The following is a 24,844-nucleotide window of genomic DNA, read 5'->3' as shown; positions in this document are numbered from 1 at the left end:
AAGGAAGGGTTTGAAAATGGAATTCATCAAACATTAAAATGTAGAAGGTGCATTGGTAAGGCCAAAAGGCATGACCAAAAATTCATAATGACCCTCATGAGTTCTAAATGTTGTTTTCAGAATGTCTTCAATCTTCATTCTGATTTGATGATATCCTAAACGAAGATCCAACTTGGTGAAGTAAATTGATCCATGCAATTTATCCAGTAATTCATCAATGACAGGAATGGGAAACTTATCTTTAATAGTGAGCTTGTTGAGATCCCTATAATCAGGACACATGCGCCATGATCCATCCTTCTTGTGCACCAATACTACTGGAGCAGAGAAAGAACTTTGACTAGGTTGAATTATACATCCTCTAGCATTTCTACAACCATACATTCGATTTCACTCTTTTGGGCATAGGGATATCTGTATGGCCTGATATTTGGAGGAACACTTCCTAGAATCAGATGAATAGCATGATCATGATCATGAATAGGTGGGAGTCCTTTGGGAGTCTCAAATACCTTGGAATGATTGTCCAAGACTTTTTGGAGATATGGATAAATAGATGATTTCAATGTGGAAGCATCTAGCGAACATAATTGTGCAATTACACCTCTTTGTTCATTTTTTAGAAGCTTTGTCATACCGTTAGAGCTGATTATCTTTCCCAGTTTCCCTGCAATACCCCTTAATTGAACTTCCTTTCCTTCCACAAAAAATTTCATGAAATGTTCTTGAAAATTAAAAGTTATTGTACCCAAGGGTTGTAGCCATTGGACTCCTAGTACAACATTACCACCTCCCATTGCAATGGAAAGCATTGGGCTAGTCAATACATATTCTCCCATGGATAGCTTGATATTATGACACTTTCCAGAGCAATTTATTGTTCCTCCATTTGCAACCATCACTTGACACTCTGGTGCTGGATATAGGAAGCAATTCAATTCTTTTGCTACCTTACAATGAATAAAATTGTGGGTACTTCCTGAATCAATCAACATTATTACCTTTTTCTTCTTGATTTGTCCTTCTTTCTTTATGGTTTGAGGAGTGGTAATTCCAACCAATGCATTATAATATATGGTCGGATTCATTTCTTCTTTATCTAGGCTTTGTTCCTGGAGTATATCCTCTTCTTTTGACTTTTATTGCTCATTTTCTTCTTCCTCTTCACAATCTATGTAGAATAATTTCTTCTCAGCACACTTATGACCTTTAGTGTATTTGCTATCACAACTATAACAAAGCCCTTTTGCTCTTTTTTCTTCCAATTGTTGTGGTGTCAACCTTATAGGCTGTGGAAGACTAGGGGCAACAACACTTCCATCTTTATAGTTGTGAGTTGTATGCTTCCTGGTTGCCATAATTTTGCTTTCCATTTTTCTTGCTAACCTAAATGCCTTCTCTGATGAATCAGGTTCCCAAAGGCGAACATCATATTGGATATTATCCTTTAAAGTCCCTATGAACACATCAATCCTATGCTCCTCTGAAATATTTTTTACCCTTATGTTCAATTTTGGAACTCCTCAATGTGCTCCATTATTAAACCCTTTTGTTTGAGACTTATAAATTGGCTAAAAAAAGTGTTGCTTTTTATATCCTCATAATGTGCTGTCAATTCTTCTGTAAAAATTGCCCAAGTGATAATTTGTTTACGAGAGCAAAGCCATTGATACCATACAAACTGATTTGGTTCCAAATATAAAGTTGCAATACGTACCTTTTGTGTGTTTTGCACATTATTGAGATCGAAAAATTGCTCCATCTGTAATATCCATGTTGCGGGATCCTTGCTATCAAACTTCCTCACATCAATTTTTGGAATATGGTGGGTCTTCAATCCAACATTAGAGTCTATGAAATCATGATTAATATTTCTTTTGTTCACATCATGAGTTTCCTTTACTACCCTTTCACCATTTGTAAGTATTTCTTGTAGAAAATTTGTCAAATCTGTCTTCAAATCTGCCATGCCTGTCTTCAAATCGTCCATCTTAGCTTCCACGCCATTAATCTTAGCTTCCACACCCTTTATCTTAGCTTCTGTTAACTTTTGTGAGAGTGACATTTGTTGCACTTGGTCTTGTAATTTTGATATATCATGTAGCATTGCTTCCTCTTCTTCATGAGTCATGCTAGAGCTTTCAAGTTGCTTACTAGGTGTTTGCATTTTCTTTCATCGAGGCATCAGTTACCGATAATAATGCTCTACTATGCCCTTTGAATTCCTTCAAAATAATTTTTCAAACCAAGCTTAAGCAAAAATTTAAAAAATCTACACACTTTTTTTCACGTTGTAGGAGCTCGATATTGCCTCTGATGTATCTCTGTAATTTCAGATCCTCCAGTTCTGAGATTGCGACCTACAGTAACCCTCTACGTCCTCTGTCCAATGCCACCAGTCTGATCCAAATTTGATTCTCCAAGGAAGAGTTATGCCAAATCTCCCACAGTGACCTGATTATAGATTAGTTCAGTAGAGTGAACTTGTACGACGTGCCACATGTCCCTGTTTCGACCTTTGGCTTTGGAAAATATATACAAGAAACTATAGTCCGTCCTCTTTCTGTACCTTCTTATGAAATTTCAATCTGATGCTCAGAGAGAAACTTATGACGATTTTCCCCAGGTCACCTGTTTGGAATGTAATTCAGGAGTCTGCAAAAAGACCAACTTCCTCAAATCATATCTCCGCAAATATAGCACGAAATGGTTTGAAAGTGGGAACCGAGGTTTAGTGCGATTTCGTCTCAAATGGGTTTTTTTTTCTCTTCTGAAATGTCGCAGAAAAAAAAGTTATATCGAAAATGCCACGATGACCTATTTGGAGCAACGAACCCCTAGAATCCAAAGCTCTGATACCAAATGTTATGAAACCAGCTCACAAAAAGATAAAAAAGATAGATCAACTCCTTAGAATTCAACCTCTTCGAGGGGGAAACCTCCTTTTACATTACAAAATTGAATGATTCTTTTATGATTCAAATGACAAAACCTCATTTCTAGATATAGGAGTCTAAGGAGTCACAATATAACCCAGCCGACCTAACAATAATAATATAAAGGCACAAAAATAACAATAGAGGGATTCTATGGGGCACAGTGATACAATATGGGGACAACAGGGGCACAACAATATTAATAAAGGATACAACTACAATAGTAATGGGGTAATCACTAGTATTATAAGGACCTAACAAAAATTCAAAGCCAGGTTTGTTGCTTGAGGCTTCTCTCAAAAGGAAGGTCTGTACTATGATGAGATATTTGCACCAGTTGCCCGATATACCACCATCCATTCGATCATTGCCCTTGCTGCCTATCAAGGATGGAATTTACATCAAATGGATGTCAAGATTGCCTTCTTGCATGGTTCACTTAAGGAGGAAGTCTATGTAGAACAACCCGAGGGGATCAAAGTTATAAATCGAAAGACACATGTATGAAGGTTGAAAAAATCCCTCTATGGGTTGAAGCAAGCTCCTCGGGCTTGGTATGAGAGGATCAACAACTATCTCCTGAAGTTGGGTTTTACAAGAAGTGAAGTTGATCTAAACCTTTACTTTAAGGTTGAAAATTATAGACCTCTCATCTTGGTACTTTATGTGGACAATCTCTTTCTGATAGGTGGAGAACCTCTCATTTATTAATGCAGGAGAGAGTTGGCTTCCGAATTCGAGATGAAGGACCTAGGATTGATGCACTACTTCCTACGCTTGGAGGTCTGGCAAAATCTAGGTGAGATTTTCCTTTCTCAAGGAAAATACATTGTGAAGCTACTTGAAATATTTGGGATGGTGGATTGCAAGTCCGTGACTACTCCGATGGAACTTAACTTCAAGAAGTTATGCGAAAGTGTTGTTGGGCCCGATTTGGGAAATCCTTCTGAGTATCATCAACTCATGGGGGCCCTGATGTTCTTAGTGAACTCCCATCTGGACATATGCTTTGCAGTGAATACATTGAGTCAATTTATGGTCAAGCCTCATCTCATACATTGGATTGTTGCCAAGAATCTCTTGAGATATCTTCGGGGCACAATTACCTATGGACTGAGATACATTGTCGGGAATTTGAGGCTCCATGGTTATTTTGATGCTAACTAGGTTAGCAGTGTGGTGGATCGTAAGAACACATCTGGTTTTTGCTTCTCACTAGGTTCTGCTTTAATATCCTGGATGAGCAGGAAGCAGAAATTAGTTACTTTGAGCAACGTCGACGCTGAATATATTGATGCTAGTATGGCCTCCTGTGAAGATATTTGGTTGAGGAAGCTCTTTAGTGAGTTGTTTGGGCATGTGTTAGATTCCACCATGATCTATTATGAAAACCAAAGTGGGATTCCTCTTTCTGAGAATCCTGTGTTTCATGACCACTTCCAAGCATATTGATATCAGGTATCACTTTGTCTGGGATATGGTACAACAAGGAGAAATTAGGCTCCATAACATTGGGACTGATGATCAGGTTGCATATATTCTTACGAAGCCCCAGGGGAAGGTCATATTATTAACCTTCGGTGAACGACTTGGAGTCATGGAGAGACCCTCTTATAAGGGTCCCATTTTAGTTGGATTTTGAGCTCTAGGAGCTCCGGGGGGCTTGGGGGTACTTCTTGGAGCTATGAGCGACCATAGGGTGAGTAGTTCATCTTCCCCTAGTGGTGCGCTATGTACAGGGTGAGTGATTCACCTTCCCCTGTGATACCCCATGATGGTTGATATATGCATAAGATGAGTGGTTCACCTTCTCTTGTTGTTACATCCTACCCATGCAGTCCAGGACTCATGGAAAGTACCTCTCGTCTAGCCAATGAGTAGGGAAATGAGGATAGCAACCATAGTACTACCGATGGACGCTTCATGTACTACCATACTCCCTATGCTAAGATGTTTGATATTGATCTGGGATCAATGGAGACTGACTTCAGGTTAGTGGAGAGTGGTATGATACAATCTCGCTCATTTATTCTTCATTATTTCTTCATGGTTCAGCAGAGCAGAACAAAACAAGGATGTCAGAGATGGTACATATTGTCAGATGGTTTAGCAAGTGGATTTCTCCCTAGTTGAGAGGGAGTGTTAAAATTGGAAACTAGGGCCAAACTCCACACTGAATAGCTCATATGACAGAGATGATATTTTTTATTGGATTCCTCTTTTCGAGAGGTGTAGGATTGATCTAAAGATCATCTCATTATGACAAGTACAAATGGAATTATGAATTTATTCCTTCTATAAACAAATTGTCAAGGTCGGTTAGAAGTCTAATGTAGGCTCATGAAGGCCAACATACATGTCTCTTCACCCTCAACGATGTGTATATATAGAGTAGTCATTTTCCTCATTTGGACACTCATCACTCACACATCTTTCTCTCTCTTCATCTGATTGGGTCATACACATTACAGGGTAGCCTATTCTTCTCCACACGTGCGAAGGTTTGACTGAGATTTTTGTTCATAGTGTTGACCAAATTATAGCCAATGTTGACCAACGCTGACCGGACAATGTTTGAATTCATTTGATTGGTTTTTTTGTGGGAAATTCTTTGTTTGGCAAGCCACATATTTTGGCATAGAAATCGAGATTTTCTGGCCTGTTTGACCAATGTTGACTGCAACAAGTTTAATCGTAGCATTGAAATACGTTAACTAACTTTCACTGAGAAATTCCATACTGTTTTGGGTTGATTTGGATTGTCCTCAAAGGCCGAGTTGATTGAGTTTTACCAAGCTGAATTGGAGGAGAATTTCTGTTGGTTTGACCAGCGTTGACTTTCTAGTTAGGGCATCTTGTTGACTGCAGTTTGACTCGACTGCTTTGACTGTGTTTGGGCAAGTGAATTTTTTATATTGTACTCTCTCTCTCTACTGAAATTTTGAAGAATAATAAGAAGATTTGACCAAAGGGGTTTCCCCACATTGGGGTTTTTCCCTGGCATCCACCAAATATTGTGTCCTTTGGTCTTGGCTTGTCTTCTGCTTATTGTTTATGTTCTATCTGCATTTACTATTAATGTTAATGTGATTTCTAATCTGGAAATTGATATTGGACTAATAAGAAATTTGAAGTAAATTTCTCTTAAGCATAGAACATATCATTGTTATCTAAAATTAACAAACATGGGTTGCATTGTCAAAATGGTTTACGTTATGAAGCTTTGGAAAAATGACAAATGATTGATCTATCAGGAAAGCATGAAAACAAGTCGAGGGAGGTGAAGCATTCATTCGGACAGATACACGTTCTTATTCTGGTACGTAGAAAGATTGGGAGAACGCACAATGAAGGGTTCTACAAGGAAAAGTTCCTCCAAGGGCGGAAGTGAAAACATAGAGAAATGGAGCAGTGATCAAAATTCATAGTACTCAAGCTCCAAAGAGAATAAACCAGTCGAGGAACCCTCACTGAAGCTTGCTGGGTGAAACAATATAGAGAGTAGTGGCTTTCCTGTAAGGCTAAGGAGCCCACTAGAAGCTTGTGGATTAATGAACCTATTGGTTTAGAGAGACTCACTCAGGTGCTTATGAGGGTTGATGAACCACCAAGAGTTGTCTTGGGGCTAAAGTTGTAGTGCTTGACTCATTGATGAACCACCTGGAGAGGTGATCTCTTTACCCCTCTTTACCCATCAGTAGCTTATCCACTGATGAACCCTCCTTAATGTGGACTCCCTTTTCCTGAATGCGAGCTTGAAAGTCTCTGAATGTAAGCTTGTGAAGGCCAAGGTTGTGGGAATTGTGGGTGGAGGTGGTTTTGGGGAAACAATGTCGGCAAAAATTTTTCAAGTGTAAGAGATCAAATTACAATAAATCCTACCTTTTTTTTATGATAAACATCATGCAAGTGGCATGGCTCAAAAATATTTGCGAAATAAAGTCATTAACGACTTGAAAAATAGTCCCAATATGGGAATTGAGAGTGCCCAAGAAGGTATAGAGATAATCAAACAACATCTCCCATCTTGTCATTGTCATAATATTAGATGATGTTGATCATGTGGCTTAACTTGATGCATTGTTGCCATTCAAATATGTCCTTCACCCAAACAACTTGATTTTGGTAACCTCTCATGAAAAGGATGTTATCAATGGCTTAGGCATCGTAGATTCATCAATTTATCATCTAGTCGGACTAAATAGAGAACACTCCCAAAAACTTGTTATCACATATGCCATCAATTACCTATTTCTACGATAGCCATTTGAATATTTGGTACATGAGTTTGTAAAGGCCTGCAATGGAATGCCACTATAGTTGAAAGTGTTTGGGGTGCTTTTGTGTGGAAAAAACAAATCCTTATGGCGAGAGGGATTCAATCGAATTCACAGGTGCATACTACCTCTCAAGATAGTGTACACACTACAAATTAATTATGATTCACTTAATCAAGAGACACAACAAATATTCTTAGATATTGCTTGTTTTTTCACAGGGCAAGACAAAGATATGACTGTATGAATATGGAGCATGGCAAGGCTTAAGAAGCTAGTGAGCAGGTGTTTATTGATTCTATACAATAACAATAAAATATAAATGAATGGATTTCTGGTGAATTATGGAAAAAATATTGCTATCCAATTGATGCCACATAGGCTTTGGCATCAGGCCACCAACTAGATTGATGATTTGCTTGAGTAATCATTATCAGTGAGTGCTTTCCAATCAATCCTTCAAAACTTTGTATATGGTTTAGTACCTTCAAATTTCCATTTAATGTTAAGAGAGACACATCTTTTGTTTATTCGTAAAAGAGATGCATCTTTGTATTTTATATTTATCATGACTGAATAGGCACTAGCCCAATTCTGTGTAATTACAATGATTTGTGCTAGTCATTGTCCAGACATCAGTGTTGAAACTGAAATGCCATGTTACAAACAAAGTTGTGAGGTGTTCCGCGGTCTCAGGAATTTGAAATTTCTTGCAATTATGTATATAACATATTGACTAAGGTGGGATCACTAGATCTCATATGGCTACACTGGCTTAAGTGACCTACTTTGATCTGCCTTCCTAGATGCCTATGGAGAATTTAAGCATTTTAGAAGTGTTAGGAAGTAAACCATCGGTGAAAACAAAATAATCGTAGCACAATAAGCCCAAATTCTCTCCCTATTGAAATATTCCTACATTGTTTCAAAGTCTGTGAAATTGTAAACTGTAGAGGAATATAAGAATGTACCTGAACCATAATGCACCTAAACCAGAATGCAAATGCAGAAAAGACACATGACTGAAAGCAAATGCAGAAGAGAGAAATTTAATCTCTAAAAAATATTTTCAAATATTTTTAACAGTAGTCACATATCAAAAGTTGACATTTATCTCAGAAGTAATCATGTTCTTTATGCTCTTTTAATTAAATTGATTAATTATAAAAATGTCACATAGGCATGTGTCACATAAACATGAGTTATGTTTGATGAAAACTTTCAAAAGAAAACTATGTCTCATTATTAACTTTCTTCAACGTTTCAAAAGTAATTATGCTCTTTCTTCTCTTTTTAAGAAAGAAAGAAAGAAAACTATTTTAATGTCCACAAGGCTAAAGATAGCCTATGGGACATATTTCTTCTTCATCTGGTTGATGTATTTGTCCCTTTTCCTGTGAAGCCTCACAATAACTTCCCAGTTTCTCGACCAACCCAAGAGCTTGCTGCTAGAATATTTGCATAACTTTCCCTGTTACATTTGAAGGTCCCGCATTCTAAAATGAAATGGTTTTTTGTTTCCACTATTCTAGAAGAACAAAAAATACATACTCTTTCCTCCCACACTTCTTTTGGCCTTTTCCAACGCCCTGTTTCACAATGGAGTTGATGAGAATTAGTCCTTAACTGAGCAATAAGAATTTTGGCTCTCCAAGAAATATTGGCCTCTATGTACCCTTTTTGTTGATGATTATGGGTGGGATTAAACACTTTAATATATTATTTTTTTCTTTCTCCCCAACTTCTTATCCCAAGTACACTTGTGGAACTTATCCATAACAAAATATTTTATCTCTTTACTGTTTATGGGATACGTGTTCAAGAAAATATCCCATTTACTAAACCATTTGTTATTTTGTTGCATTCAAGTCTTCTTTCTTTTGCACAATATGTCATGAAAGATAACCTTAGGCCATCTTCCCTCTTACATTAGCTCATTTTTTAAAAATATATTATGACTCGCATCATAGCAATTGCTTCAATAGGAGTAGCCCTTGTTTCACTTAACAAGATAGCATAAGGAACTGCACTTTTAATTTTGAATTTGTTTGTAATCAAAAACTTCTTAATTTTATCAATTTTTTTCCATTGCATGTCAGATGTACTATTGGCCCACAGTTTATAACCATAGAGAATCACCGAAATCACTAGAAGCCCAAAAAGAGTTTGAGTGGTTTTCTAGTGCCATAACTCTGCCTCTCTACACCTATTTTGAAAAGCATAAAATGCTTCCTAATCCCCCAAAGTTCTTTTCTTTTTATAGCCATCCCAACTTAGATTTTTGTTGAAGTCAATTCCGAAGTATTTGTAATCCGCAACTTCTTCCAAAATGTTGCCTTCAAAATAAAACTTATACTGGTTATGTTTTTTTTTAGAGAAAACCACTACTTTCGTTTTGGTAATATTGACTTGATCCCCACCCTTCTACAAAATGCTCAAGATATAGTAAGTGCTCTTGCAAACCAAGAGCAGATTTAGCAATCCAAGGTCATTTGCATACAAAAGAAGCCTTATAACAAACTTGCCCAAATGGATACCATCACCCCCTTGTGAATTTAACCACTCCTCAAGTTTGTCGATATATAAACCAAAAAGGGTAGGAGACAATGGACAACCTTGCTTGACCCCAATATCACTTCTAAAACTTTCATAAATGTCTGTTGAAGTTCTAATTTTGATTTTCACCTCTTCATACAACCTATGCACATCTGCTCTCAAATGTTTAAGAACCCCAAGTTCCTCCATTCTGTGCCAAAGCTTATCCTTATGAACTGTGTCAAACGCTTTTCTGAAATCAACAAAGCAACAAAATACTTCTTCCTTTTAAAAAAATGTCACATAGACATATGTCATTTTCTTTTAATTAAATTGATTAATTAAAAAAATGTCGCATGAGTTATGCTTGATGAACATTTTTGGAAGAAAACTATGTCTCATTATTAGCTTTTTCCAACATTTCCAGTGGACACTCCACCCATCATTAGGAACTAGAAAGCTTAATGACTACAATACAGAATTTTCTTTCTAAAGTGTTCATCAATACAAATAACCATGAAACTCTACATTCTCTTATGAGTTATGCTTTTTGGGCATGCGGTATTAGTAGGTCATAGTATTCTAATAAAACTTGTTTATAAGTTAAGAATTTCCATATTAAAGTGGGGTGAATTTCCATTACATGATTTTTTAATGTATATATATACATATATTTAACTTATATTTCTAAAATGTTCATCAATACAAAAGTATTCTAATAAAACTTGTTTATAAGTTATGAATTTCCATATTAAAGTGGGGTGAATTTCCATTATATGATTTTTTTAATGTATATATATATATATATATATAGCTTACATGTTAATTTTTTTATCATTAATAATAATAATAATTTAAAATAATATTATAATTTAATTATTTTTTATAATTTTATAATTTTAATAATATATATAAACTTTGTAGGAACAACATCTTCATCATGTTCAATTTCTCACCTTGATGAGAACATGGCACAAGATTTGAACCCAAGACTTCCGGTTTAATAAGACTTCATTTCTACACCCATTACCAATTAAACTACCTGAAATATACTATAAGAAAAAAAATATATAAAATAAATATATTTTAATATTTATAATATTTATTAACGAATTAAATGAATATAAATTTTAATAAAATAATAATATTTTATTATTTAGAATAAATTTTAAAACATAGAATTATTAATTTCTTTTGTAATATTTATATGATATAAAACCAACCGGTTAACATTACAAATTTCACACTTTTTAATTAAACTTTTAAGCAACCAACCAATAGCCTTGCAACGTCAAGTTACTGCCATTACAATCAAACCAAAAGCAATAATTAAAAAATAGAGAAAGAAGAAAAAAAAGAAAGGAGTTATCTACAAAGATGGAAGAATTGCTTGGACGGCTAAAAGTGGCTGGAATCTGGGCAAAAAATTTCAAAAAAATCTTGTAAAGACTGTTTGAATCATGTTTTTGATGGTGGAAATAGATTTAGCACCATCAAAAGCGTCCAACGCACTTAAAATTTTGAAGTTTAAGAAGTATAATTTAGATTTACAAAAATCTTTACCAGATTTTTCTAAATATAACCGAAATTTCTGTAACTTTCTAGGCAATTCCTCCCACTACAACAAAAAAAAATCATGAAATTCATATCTTCCACGCAATGTTTTTAATGAAGACGTAAAATAGTTAATTTTCACATACATTGAATTCTTAAAAAGTTGGTGCTTACACGGGTTACAACAGCTCACCTCAGAGGACCATCTAACCGCCCGTATTGACCCTGTCATGCATCCAGAGGCCCTTAGTAAAGGAGCTTTAAAAAAGCATAGACTATATAATGACATTCAACCAATGAAAACAAATATTTTTTTTAACAGTATTGAAGAAGTTTGGCATTTTTGTATATAGAATTTTTTTTCAGGGTTATCAACATTGTCGTGTCATGCAAGTGGAACCCACTTTGGTGGGGAGGTTATCATTATATTCTCCCAATTACTCGGAATATACATCATTGACAGTGATGGAAACAAATATACAAATATACAGTAACTGGTTTGTCAAAATTTAACAATATATAGTTTTCGTTTATTTAATGCCCATTGACATTATGGTTATTACTGATCAAATTTGAAAGATAAGTCAGCATAATGGTTCCTGGTAATCAATTTTGAAAATTTGATTTTAATTTTAGTTAATATTATATATATTTATATAATTTTTTATGATGAAAATTTAAGAAAAATATTATATTTTAATTAATAATTATAAATTAATTATACTTTTAAGAAATGTTAAATAAAATATTACATTTTTTCCCAAAATAAAATATTACATTTTTAATTATATTTATGTATAACTAATAAATTCAAAATATTACTTCAACCATTATAAAGTTATTTGTAAAACATTTGGTAATTAAATTTGAAAGATTGAATTTAATTTTAGTTAAATTTATATATATTTATACCATATTTTATGATGGAAATTTAAGAAAAATATAAGATTGAATTTAATTTTAGTTAAATTTATATATATTTATACCATATTTTATGATGGAAATTTAAGAAAAATATTATGATTTAATTAATAATTATAAATTAATTATATTTTAAAAAAATGCTAAATAAAATATTATATTTTTAATTATGTATAATTAATAAATTCAAAATATTATTTTAACATTTATAAAGTTATTTGTAAAACATTTGGATAGTTTTTTTATTTGTGTGTTTCATGTTATGTTAATTTTTTTTTGTTGTGTGTTTCATGTCATGTTAATTTTTTTATATTGTTCCAATTTTATTGGATTTCTCTCCTTTTTCTCCATTTTATTCATGTGGGGGATTCTTATGTTTGGAATGTTCACATTGTTAATTGTTATGGGCCATATGCAACTAGATTGGAATTTTGGTATTTGATCTTAATTCCCTTATAATTGCAATGGATGTAAATTGGTCTAACTTTGCAAAAGAAATATGGGGCGATCATTGTAAACTGGACTCTCATGCATATTTCTTCCGTCAACTTTTTGCACAACATAATTTAGTGGACATGGCTCCATGGCCCATCCAACCTCCCTGGTAAAATGGCAGACCAGGCAAGGCAATGATAGTCAACTGACTTGATCGTTTCTTGATTCAAAAGGAATTGTTTCAATGTTTATGGATCTGCAGATCTTGGGATGCCCTTGCAGACATTTCAGATCATTCACTAGTGTTCTTACCATGGAGGGATGAACAAATACACAATAGGTATTTGTTCAAATTTAATCATGTGTGGCTGCAAGAAACAAAGTTTCAGGAATTGATTCGTCGTTGTTGGTTTAGACATCTTGATGGTGAATATGTGGATAATATGGGCAAAATATACAGGAGGTTTAGAGTTTTAAGAAAATAAGTAAGGAACTGGGAAAGGAGGAAAAATAAAAAGTTAATTGCAAAGTTGGAGACCATTGATCAGAGACTAGAGCAACTATCAAACCCAGACAAACTATGTAATGTTCCCTCTCCAAATTTCTTCCAATTGTCACTGCATTTCTGAGTTTTAGTGTGTTTCTTCAATGAGAGGTTTCGTCAAACAGATTGAAGATATACTACTGTAGGCGTAATTTTTGTTTACTTAACTTATGTATCAACATACAATGGCATGGATAATAGACTAGACCTCAAACCAGTGACTAGAACAACATATAATACTCAAAAGTAACCTTAAACACCAATATATAGCAATATTGCAGACTCAGAAAATGCACATTCTTCATATTAATTTTTATAATGGAAATGCACAATAAGAGCACAATAGAGAACTTGGTGCAAACACAAGGATTCGGCCTCAAAATAATATCAGTATGTAAAATGATTTCAGCAATGATAAGTACAGTGAATCAACCCCGTCATTTTGTTCTTTTCAATCATTTTTTATAGCCACAAGTTTGCTACAGGAATGCGCATAACTGAAGACAAGTACGCACAGCTACAAGGCATATTACATTATTATTTTTCTGTGTATGCTCAACGATCATTTTGAGGGGATTTCCAGGACTGATAAATTTTGTTAAATGCACTGGAACAATTGCCTCATAAATAGTCTAGAATGCAAGCAAAGTTTGGCTCAAAAAGGTTTTGCTTCTTTCCTAAATATGCACTCTAATTCTGAGAAAATAAATGAATCTGATCTCTCCCTTTAATGACAAAAATTGACCATCAATAATAGTGCATACATCCTTGACAAGGCAGAATTCCAGCTCCTTTTCAGATAAATGATTCGGTCATTGGGTCGCCATGATTCAACTCTTCTAAGCTTCAAAACCTACTCCTCAAGCCCTTGATAATTCAGCCTTATTGACAAATGGAACTCGACCCTTGGAGATGAAATGATGCTGCAAAAAAATTGAAACCCCAAAGTTAATACCTCGTGTGCCGTGGGAAAAACATGCATTGGATGATAAATGTTCTTCATTGTGGCTCTTGGGAAAGCTTTGAATGGACTCCTATCTACTCTCCTAGGGTGACACTCAAAGTTTACCGAAGGTAGAGTGGAATCACTGCTCAGGGAAATCCTTGTGCTAAACAACACAAGTTGTCTTAGTTTAGCAACTCAAAAGAACTAGGCATTAAGGTTAAAATGATCCAAGATTTCCCAAATGAGAGCCTCCTTGCTATATTTATAATTGTTGGCCTCTCTCTCCCTTAGGGGCCCCACTCTCCACTAGTTCACCCCCTTTGTTTTCTCTCTCTGACTCCACAAGTGCACATTGTTGACACTTAATAATCAGGATTGGGTGAACATAATGTAAATAAATAAATAAGTAATGTGAACAGTCATCAGGAGATGAACTGAATAGTCTCTCTCTCATGTATATAATAAAGCCACCCTGAAGGAATAAACATATGAATCATTTTTGCCTTGAGGAGTTACTGCCTGACCTGACATGGTATCAGAGCCAGCTCCCAAAATAGTTGTAACTCCCTTCTGCCTACTGCGCTTTGTCCTCTGCCCCTATGGAGTCTGCCTACTGAGCTCTCTGTCTACAATTCTCACGGCCCTCCTTCTTCCCCTCTTCTGAAGAAGAGTCTGTTTCTTCTTTCGGAAGTTTCCCTGAGGAAGTCCATCCCCGAGCGGAGAATGAGAAATTCGAGTTCCAACTGCGAGAGAGGGCATTCGAATGTATTGTTGGAAGCCCAGACTTCCCAAAACATGGCCAGCGGTTGTTCCTAGACTCAGATGAACACAAACACGAGTGGCACGAGAGACATGAAGATCCGCCAGCACCATGGACAGACTGGTTGAAGAGCCTGTTTCCAGGCCATTGAGAACTGCTTCATTTTAAACGTTGCTTCGTTGGAGAACATTGTTGCTCTTGTTTTGAAGAACGCTGGTATTATAACACTGTTTTGGCATTGTATTAACGATGGTTGACATATAACGTTGATTTGGCATATAACATTGGTCTCAACGATTTCTAAAGTTTGTTTTGGCATTGTATTAACGTTGGTTGACATATAACGTTGTTTTGGCATATAACGTTGGTCTCAACGATTTCTGAAGTTTGTTTTGGTACACTGCTCCGTGCATTGAACTGTAACAGATCCCTAGTGTGACAGGCCTGAACCCTTAGTATTCCATACAAAAAATACAATGCGACCTCTCCGCCTTTATCCATTTCTTTGACAGGCTCCCTTAAATTTTTTGTCATCATCGGCCAGCATAAACGTTTCTCTGTTCTTCCAGTCCGCGTGCACAACTAATAACAAACTGTTTGTCGCCCTGCTGACTGATAAAAAGGCTTGACATGGTATAAAACGGCTTGACATGGTAATGTAATGGCTCTGCGAGCTTTTTTGGTTTTCCGGTGAAGAACCCACTATAGTCGCGATCTGGTTGTATGAGCTCTGCGCATTCTAATGTAATGGCTCGTTCAGTCACGTACAGCGTGGAGAACTTGTTCTGGCACTGATTTGAAAAAGAATTTTTTACAGTGCATTGCTGATATGAATATTTCTCTAGGAAATGTTTTATAAATCAATTTTCATTTAAAGTGTTTTGAAAACGCTACCATAGTAAAGTGTTTTGAAAACTATAATGCATTTTTTTCCTTTTACACAGTAAGTGCAAATTGTTTTATCACTAGAAGAGTGATTTTTTTCCATTGTACACAGTTTTTACAGAATGCATTCAATCATATCCATGGTGGGAATAGTTCTCACTGGCAAGGAGAAATTTCCTGAATGGTCCTAGATGATAAAACAAACTCTCATTTTCAATGAGTTGTGGAAAGGAGTGTGTGTCGGATACAGAGACAATGAACCAGTACAACCTACATCAGACAAAGAGCTCGTCATTTTGGAAAACAAGAACATCAAAGTTTATGCATTAATTGCAACGTCTCTAAATGAAGAGGTGAGTTGCCATATTTCGTCATATTCAACTGCCTTTGAAGCCTTACAAAAGCTGAAAGAACTCTATGAATTACATTCTGCACTTGAAGTTGTTCAACTCATGATTAAACTCTTCACTCTTGAACTGCAAAATAATGATCCTCTTGCTCTTGCATCTGAAGTAAAGTCTATAATGCATGATATTAGATCCACTAAGGTTGAATTGGATATTCCTTATCGCTTTTCTCAAGGCACTTTATCCTACTTACTCCAATTATCTTGAGTCATTGCAAGCAAATGGAAATCTCAAAGATATCACCTTTGACTCTCTTGTGAAAAAGTTTGCTGAAAGAGAGAAAGCTTTTGGAAAGAAGACAACCCCTGAATCTTCTGAAGAGGCTGTGTGCCTTGCTCATAAAGAAAAGCATCCTGCTCAAGATTCTTCAAGAGGAAGAGGTGGTCGAAGAGGAAGAGGAAGATATTTCAGAGGCAGGGGGGGCAGACATTCTCAAGGAGAAAAGGCAGATTTGCACTGCATTCGCTGCAAAAGAAATGGATCACATGATGCCTCTACATGCAAGCTACCATGGGACAAAATTGAGCAGAAAAGAAACCAACAGAAAGGTAAAACTGATGATACAGACAAAGGTAAAGCACCTGAATCCGCTCACTATGTTGTGGCACAATGTAATATTGGAGTAAATGAAGATTTATTTAATGCTTCACTTGCTTCTTGGAAAAATGATTGGTTGCTTGATTCAGGAGCAACCTACCACATGACTCATAGAAAAGATTTTTTTGAAGAATTTACTGACAATGTTGATGGAGCAGTATACTTTGCAGACCAATAAAAAATCAAGCCATTAGGGTTTGGCACAATCAAGCTTAAATTCCCTGGTCTTCTAGACTTTCTTCTGCACCATGTTCTATATCTCCCACAGCTAAAGAGAAACTTGATGTCCTTGGTTCACATCCGCCAGCAAGGTCACTCCATTCAGAGGTTTGATGGCAAGCTTGAGGTGAGAAAAGCATCTGACCACTCACTTGTCACCAGGGGAATAGAAGAAGAAAGGCTTCTCAAGCTACAAGGAACCTTTGCTCGGGCACAACATTTCTCATACAATTCTCATCATGAAGAAGGTATTCTTCCATCAAGTATATTATGGCATGCTAGATTTGAACATTTGAACTATGACAGCCTCCGCTTGTTGAAGAAAAATGGTGTTGCTGGTTTGCCTACAATTCCTAGGAAACTTAAGCAATGTGATACTTGCATTCTAGGAAAGCATAGCAAACAGTCTTTTCATGATTCACATTCAAGAGCAGATAGAAAACTTGAACTCATTCATTCAGATTTATGTGGTCCAACGCCTGTTCCTTCTGCAAATGGAAATAAATATATGATGACATTTATTGATGACTACACCAGAATGTGTTGGGTTTATTTATTGAAGAACAAATCTGATGCTTTTCAAACATTCAAGAATTTTCATAAATGGATTGAAAAAGTTGCACAATCTCATATTGGGTCTATTCGCACTGATAATGGAAAAGAATACACATCAAATGAATTTGAAAACTATCTTCGCCAACATGGGATCAAACATCAAACAACTGTACCTTATAATCCCCAACAGAATGGTGTAGCTGAAAGAATGAATAGGACAATATTAAATATGGTACGATCCATGCTCTTCTTCAAAAATGTAAAGATAATGTTTTGGGCTGATGTTGTTCTATGTGCTGCATATATAAAGAATAGATGTCCATCTAATGCTATTAGAAACAAGACTCCATATGAAATGTGGTATGGACATGTTCCTTCGGTAAAGCATCTCAGGGTCTTTAGTTCCACCTGTTATGCTTTGATACCAAAGGTACATAGAAACAAACTTGGCGCTAGAAGTCGTAAGTGTATCTTCCTGGGGTATTCAAACACTTCAAAATCATACCGTCTCTATGATGAAGTAAATAAAAAGTTTGTTGTATCTAGAGATGTAATTTTTCTTGAATCATCCAAAACTAACAATGTTGTTGAGGGGCAACTGGATCGTTTGGATAGATTCACAAAAGAAAAATCATTTCAAGAATTTGATAATCAGATTCCACATCTTGAAGGGGGGAATTCCTATACTAGATCAACATGTGGAATCTTCTTCTGAGGAACACTCTCCCCCGCATGAAACTCCAACAACAGATGATGGTTTAAGTGATGTGATTGATAGAATTGGAAGGCTCAATCTTGATTCAGTCCCAACTCAATCAACGGAGCAGCCTGGACCATTTGAGAAAGGTCCCCCAAAGTGGCTGATAAAGACACTTGAAAGTGTTCATCCTAATGAAGTTGGAAAGATAGGAACTAGAAATTCAAACCGGAAAAATGGAGGTGATGTAGATGACTCTAATTCACCTGTTGATATGGATGTTTCTTATGATTGTGAATTGAACTTGTCTACAAATTTTGAACCAACTTCCTTTAAAGAAGTTGCTTCTCATGATGAATGGAAAGAAGCGATGCAAAAGGAGTATGATGCCCTCATAAAGAACGACACTTGGAAGCTTGTTGATCCTCCATTAGGAACCAAACCAATTCGCTGCAAGTGGGTCTACAGGAACAAGTATAAAGCTGATGGCTCACTTGACAAGCACAAAGCTAGGCTTGTGGCAAAAGGTTTTGCACAAAAGGAAGGGGTCGATTATGAGGAGACTTTTGCCCCCATAGCAAAATGGGCTACCATCCAGACACTTTTTGCACTAGCAGCTCAGAACGATTGGAAAGTCCATCAAATGGATGTAAAAACTGCTTTCTTAAATGGATATCTAAAAGAGAATGTTTTTATGTCTCAGCCTGAAGGATTTGTTGTGAAAGGACATGAACATAAAGTATGCAAACTTGTGAAATCCTTATATGGCCTCAAACAACCACCACGAGCCTGGTATGAAAAACTAACTAAGAATCTTCTGAAACTCAATTTCAAACATTATGATCTTGATGATGCAACTTTATTTGTCAAGAAAGTTGGCAAAACAGTTGTATATCTTGTGGTATATGTAGATGATCTTTTGATGACAGGGAACAATGAAAGCTACATTGCATCCATAAAGAAGGAATTGGGGAAAAGTTTTGAAATGACTGATTTGGGCTATGTTCATTACTATCTTAGCATTGAAGTAACCCAACATCCAAAGTCCATATTTCTTTCTCAAAAGAAATACATTGGAGATCTATTGAACAGGTTTGGCATGACAGAATGCAATCCTCTTACTACTCCAATGGAACAAAACTTAAAGCTCACATCTATTGAAGGGAAAGGATTTGAGGATGCAACAAAGTATAAACAACTTGTAGGAAGTCTCAACTACCTAACTACTACCAGACCAGACATTTCATTTGATGTTGGAATCCTCTCCATGTTTATGCAAAAGCCTTGTGAGGGACATTAGTCTGCTGCAAAAAGAGTTCTAAGGTACTTGAAGGGGACTCAAGACTTTGGAATCAAGTATACACAGGTAGACGACTTCAGCTTGATTGGATACTCTGATTCAGACTTTGATGGAGACAAAGAAACTGGGGTATCTACTTTAGGATATGCTATGAGTCTTGGATCAGAAGCTATCTCCTGGGGATCACACAAACAATCAATTCCAGCAGCTTCCACAACAGAATCAGAATACGTGGCAGCAGCTGAAGTAACAAAAGAAATTGTGTGGCTCAGGAAAATTCTTGAAGATTTGCAGGTAAAACAAGTACAATCAACTCCACTCATGGTTGACAATACCTCTGCAATAAAGTTGGCCAAGAACCCAAAGTTCCATGATCGAACAAAGAACATCAATACTAAATATCATCTGATTCGACATCATGTTGAGGCCAAAACAATCCATCTCCGTCATTGTTCCACTAATGAGAAAATTGCAGACATCTTCACCAAAGCACTTGGAAGAGAAAGCTTGAATGATTCAGAATGATGCTTGGACTCACCAATATCCCTTCAGATTAAGAGGGGGAATGTTGACACCTAATCATCAGGATTGGGTGAACATAATGTAAATAAATAAATAAGTAATGTGAACAGTCATCGGGAGATGAACTGAACAGTCTCTCCCTCATGTATATAATAAGGCCACCCTAAAGGAATAAACATACGAATCATTTTTGCCTTGAGGAGTTACTGCCTAGCTTGACACACATTCTTTTTTCTCTCTCTTGTGGCCCCCACCCGCCAATGAGTTGCAATCTTGCCTTTTCACTTAAGCTCCTCAAGCTGAAATCATCTCCAAAACTCGAACTAAATTTTTTTGTTAAGCTTAGCACCTCCATAACAAACTTCGTTAATCTCTTCAAATGAAAAATTAAAATTGGGATATTACGAAGTACATATTTTTTTGAGGCCATCAAACAAGGAGTGGTGTCTTTGGAACAAAGAAAGAGGTATATACTTAGACTTCAAGAAGAGGAGTGGAGGATTAAAAGCCACACCATTTGGATAACCTTTAGAGACAAAAATACAAAGTTTTTTCATAGATTTTCATCACGGAGTAGGAGAGATAACTCGGTATGGGATATTTGTAGGGAAGGAGGGGAGATGATTCACTCCTTGGAGGATCTCCATCAAGAGGTAGTGAGATTTTTTAGGCAACAATACGTTGCAAGGGAAGGCATTCAAATCGAACAACGAGTAAATGTATCTCACTTGATATTAGAAACTTTCAATAATGAGGACATGGCACACATTGGAAGACCACTTTCACTTGATGAAGTGGAAGAGGTTCTTAATTCATTTGGAAAAGATAAAAGCCCAAGTCCAGACAGTTGGAGAATCAATATTTTTCTATTCTTCTTTGATTTGATGGGGAAGACACTTATGCTCATGGTGGAGGAATCAAGGACAACCATGAAAGTATCTCGTGCCTTAAATTCTACCGTTGTGGCCTTGGTTTGTAAGACATCCAATCCAGAAACTTTTAATGAATTTCACCAAATTTCTTTATGCAACCTATTATACAAACTAATTTCTAAGATTATATCGAATTAAGTAATAATATATCCAAGCATCTTTTTATCAATAAATTTTGGTTTCTCAAGGATAGACAGATCCATGATGTTATTTCTATAGCTTAAGAAGGTCTTCACTCGATAAAATTGAAAACATTCAAGGCACTTACATTGAAATTGTAACCACCCCTCCCAACATTTACATGCATTTACTAGCTTTAGGGGTAAATGTGTGTAACACCATCCTCCCACATCTACTCAAGTAATCGGCCAATCGGGGTAAACATTGACGATAAGTTACTATGATATGATTCAACTCCCTATGTGTCATTTAAGGAAGTGGAACCGAGGGAAAACATCACGCACACCTTCCAAATCAGCAAGAGAACTCCCAGGAGCCATCCCAACCACTCAAGTAACTAGCCCCTGAGACCAACTGAAGTTTTAGTGCATCAAACCCCTAGATGCTCCCTTGATATGGACAAGGGTACATCTAGGAGGCTCCAGACACTCCCACAACAAGGCATGGGTGCGTCTTGGGACTTTTCTCCTCAGTCCTGTGCCTACGACTCCAGGATTTGTGCCACTTCTTCAAGCCCAGAGTCCATGTCACTGCCTGGAACTCATTGAAACCTTCAGAAATGAATTTACACAATAGAACAATGATACATTTACAAAAACATTGACAAGGACTAGACTAGACCCCTACTAGCCATGACAGGAATTTCATTAAACATGTCACGAACATGAAAGCTATAGGTCTTAACAACATAACTAAGCATAGCGGTCTCATACTTATCTGAGAATCTCTAAGAAGCATTGATACCTCAACACATTAGCTGCAATTTCATCTATTAGGCCATAGATACATTGTTCATTCATTTACAAGTAAAAACAACAACATAATGGCCACTGTCATAACGCATGTTCATAACCAACATAATAACAACATAAATACCAAGGAAAAAACAACCATATAATCCACATATAAACCAATATAATACTCATGAATTAACAAGGAGAAATAACCTCATATTAATGATGCAAAGACCAACTAGATTTGGGACTTCTACAAACCACCCGATCGTAGACTAGGCTGGACCAAATATTTCTTTCAGCCAATCACCCCCTACCATATTTCAAGCATGAATGTGGGACTCAAACCAAAAGAACCAACTAGGGCATCCCGATGTTAAACCATCTCACCCCCATCAATATAAATTGGGCTTTATTGCAATCCATGTTGGATCACTAGGCCAATACAATAAACATGTAATAATAAACTTTACCACGATCTACACCAGATCACTAGGCCAAAACAAGCATGGATGCCACCGGATTTCTCCACCTAAACCGTGAGGAATTTTCCTGTCTCCTAGTCTTTCAAGATTTATCGCAATCCATACTAGATCGCTAGGCCATAAACCGAGACTCCACCCTCTAATATTTACCGTATATCTTGCCATTCACTGACAAGGATTCCTATGCCTAATCAAGGGAAACCACTAAGATTTACCGTATATCTCGCCATTAACTAGTGGAGGATTCTTAGGCCCACTAAAGCACACAATACCTGGCTTTACCACAACCCACAGTCTAGTTTAGGGGTCAATAAGCCACTGGATTTACCGAAATCCACACTCCAGTTCAAGGATCACTAGGCTATGCATTCTTTCTTTCGGAGATCCACCTCACTCAGCTTCAAATCCATCTGGCAATCCAGCTCAACCAAAACATGAGAACCCCATCACACCATGGCTATCCAGAAATGGCAAGGCTAGGCTAAAAACACTATCACACCTAGAAAAACCCATGCCATGACAGCAAAGAACCACATGCAATAACATGCATGCCAAATCTAGCAAGGAAATCACACATGCAAATCAATACTTGCAAAGAATCATGTTGTAGTTGCTTGATCCTGCTCTTCCTTGCTTGATCCTTCCTTCCTCTTTCCTTCTTTGCCTTTCTTGATCCAGTGCCAAAGTGCTCCAAGAAAACTCTAAGTGTCTAGAGTGAGTGAGAGAGAGAGAGAGAGAGAGAATAATGAGAGAGCTCCAAAACTGAATTGACAAAAGGTTACACTGATCAAGCCTAGGCAAAAGCTCGCCAACGGATCCTCAACAACCTTTTTTTCAATGAAACCTCTATTTTCTTCAATTTCCATTATTTTCTTTCATTTTCCTCCTCATATGAAACCTGTGACCTTTCACCTTTCTTTTCTCCTAATTTTAATTATTTTCATAAATAAAATACTAATTAATGCCACATTTCCTTTCCAAATTCCTTTTCCATTTCCTTCGCCAATTTTGTTAGCAATAATAAATCGAATGAACACCCACTAAGATGTTTTTCCCACCATTCATCTTCGAATACATGTCCCATGACCTTGGTTATATATATATATATATATATATATATATATATATATATATATATATATATATATATATTACATGAATTTTTAACTAGGGTTGTTACAAAACCCTCCCCCTTGGGGGAACACCGTCCTCGGTGTTCAATGACACCTATAAACCAACAAACCGTTGAAAACAAAACATACTGCTTATGGAGCTTTATAACACAACTCATTGCAATATTTACAATGACATCCTACTAAAACATGACAATCATACTGTTTACTGGAGCTTTATAACATAGCTCATTACGATATTTACAATAACAACCACATATACTTAAGCACATTTTCTTCAACCAACAAATAACCATACTGTCTATGGACATTTATAAATCCATCTCGATACATTATTTACAATCATATACACATATGCGCATTTTCTCAACCAACAAATAAAATGATACGATGCCTGCATCTGCAACAAGGGAATCCAGAGGCTCAGACATCCACCCTCAAAGTAATACCATGGTTCACCTCCTTCCCAGGAAGTCCAAAATCCACTGCAAGGTCAAATTTGCATCCAATGTCCAACTCTACAATCCAACACCACTTGTCCTTTCAGTGAATCGTTACTGGCTCACTGTCCCAGGGAACACCCCCAATGTGCCTCTAATTCCATTTGGAAATGTTAATGACCAAAACAAATCCAGCCCCAACATTCCCTTCTCTACTACACAGCCCCTCGGGCAATCCGGTCACCCCCTTCCGTGTAGTCACTCACCTTCCAAGTTCCCTGACATCCCCTATCCCAGGCGATCCATCCCTTGGAAAGGCTTCCTCGCATCAGAAGGTCAACAACCAAGCTACATATCTACCTCAAAACCATCATACCAGTCACAGCATGCTCATGGAAATCAATGGACACTATTTATCACCAGTGTCCCATAATGACCCTGCTTCTGAAGTTCTTTACCAACATACTACTGCTTGTTTGAATTCCTTTTGTTGTTGCTGCTAATCCTTGTAGTTGGTTTCAACCACCCAACCTAGGCATTTCCCATGCTTTCCTGTACCAAGCATATAACTACCATTAGATTTAAAATAAATTGAAATAAATTCACATCATACCTCATTGGTAGCTCATCAACAAAGCACACTTGAAATCTTTTTTTACTTCCTGTTACAGCAAGTCAAAATAATATCTTTGATCAAATCATCATGTATAAACATATCACATTAGGTTAGCTCAAAACACAACCATCATAAATCAAAATCATAAATCACATGTAACCATCATAAACTAGAATCATAGATCACATGTAATCATCATAAATCAGAATCACAAGTCATATGTATAATAAAATT

The sequence above is a fragment of the Pinus tabuliformis genome, chromosome 1_1, assembly GCF_031772625.1.
Source record: "Pinus tabuliformis cultivar Carrire ecotype Pingquan chromosome 1_1, CPIR1, whole genome shotgun sequence".
In the NCBI taxonomy this organism is placed as follows: domain Eukaryota; kingdom Viridiplantae; phylum Streptophyta; class Pinopsida; order Pinales; family Pinaceae; genus Pinus; species Pinus tabuliformis.
Note: the sequence above shows the minus strand (reverse complement) of the source record.